Source organism: Myiozetetes cayanensis, unplaced genomic scaffold (assembly GCF_022539395.1).
Source record: "Myiozetetes cayanensis isolate MyiCay16 unplaced genomic scaffold, myiCay2020 scf6-25, whole genome shotgun sequence".
Classification (NCBI taxonomy): Eukaryota; Metazoa; Chordata; class Aves; order Passeriformes; family Tyrannidae; genus Myiozetetes; species Myiozetetes cayanensis.
Genome location: NW_026087853.1, coordinates 24,164,848 through 24,166,342, shown reverse-complemented (window position 1 = coordinate 24,166,342; position 1,495 = coordinate 24,164,848).

Genomic DNA, 1,495 nt, shown 5'->3' with positions numbered 1-1,495 from the left:
CTGAGAAAGAGTATGTGACCTGTTTAAACACTGGCCTTGACATGCTGAAGGGGTAAAGACAGTCACAGAAGAAACTGATTTCTGGAGGTTCACTTGCATGCATTCACATCCTGTTCTATGTATAATATGGGCTCAGTATCCTACTACCATTTCACAAAAATAAAATTTGGTGACAGATTGAGTTTGCTTTTTCAATGTGTATTATTTATTGTTGATGCATTTCAGTAGGACCAAAGAACCCAGGTCAAAGAGTTGAGAAAAGGCTTAAGAAGGAATAAAAAGACAATTCTTTCTTCCCAGGAAAGCTAAGTAGGTCAGCTGACTGATATGAATCCAGCAGGATTACCATCTCAGTTGCATCTACAAAAAAATAAGGTTATATGGCTTTCCAGTGCGGCTCTGGGAGCAGTCTGGTCATGTTTTGGATGGCATAGCGGCTCATGATGGTCCTGGTCTAGTGAGAAGTGTCCCTGTCCATGGTAGGGGGGTTCAAATTACATGACATTTAAGGTACCTTCCAACCCAGGCCATTCTGTGACTCTATGATACTCCAAAACATCAGCAGTATTGTGGCTCTAGAAGTTGATACCAAAAGTAGATACCAAAACTGCTAAGCAGCAGTACTATCCATGATATTAATCTTTTGTCCTGCCCTGATCAACTTATCGCAGCTCCGTGCCCTGCCCTGCTTTTCTCCCCATGCTCCTCCCTGCTGGCAAAGCAGTGTTTGCTGCATGCTGTTTCTGCTTCAGTAGCTGAGACACGGATCATATATGCCATGGGGACACTATCTCTTCTCAGTTCTCTTCTGTCAAGACTCAGTTTGACAAACCTGCTTGGCAGCTGCAGAATCACCTCACCTAAGGAGTTTCCATCTTGGCTATTTGCACATTCTCCTCTGTGTCTACACAGCAATAATAAACCAAGTCAATGAACTAAATATAACCGAGGAAGAATGAAATTACATGTTGTAACTGAGGCAATCGACAGCCCTTTGGTACCAGCACATTCTTACGTTCCGCCACACACCTCGCTGTCTACACCAGCTCTGGTCTTCAGCAGGCCCTGACTCCTGTCAACCTCTCTCACCAGCAGAAAAATTACAGAGAATGAAGAAGGGGAAAACTGTTTTAACAGTGAGTTGCATTGACTCTGATAAACGTATGGATGGCCCAAAGGAGGATGCACAACTCTGAGGCCAAAAGAAAGAATAGTCTTGGTGCTTTCAAATGACATATTGAGAAATTATTCTCTTTACTAACAACATCTATCTTTTGCTCCAGGACACACTTTGACTCATTCAGCTAGCTACTCATTTTTGGTCTCGTTTTTCCTCCCTTTTTTCCTCATTTTTTTCTATTCAGATACCATGTTTTCTTCAGCTGCTAAACTCCTGAAACAAAGATCAGCATTCTGCCTGAGTTTACAGAGCTGTAAGTAGAAAGAGGAATCGATTCTGTGCCAGTTAGGGGAACTCTGCTACACTATTGTAACC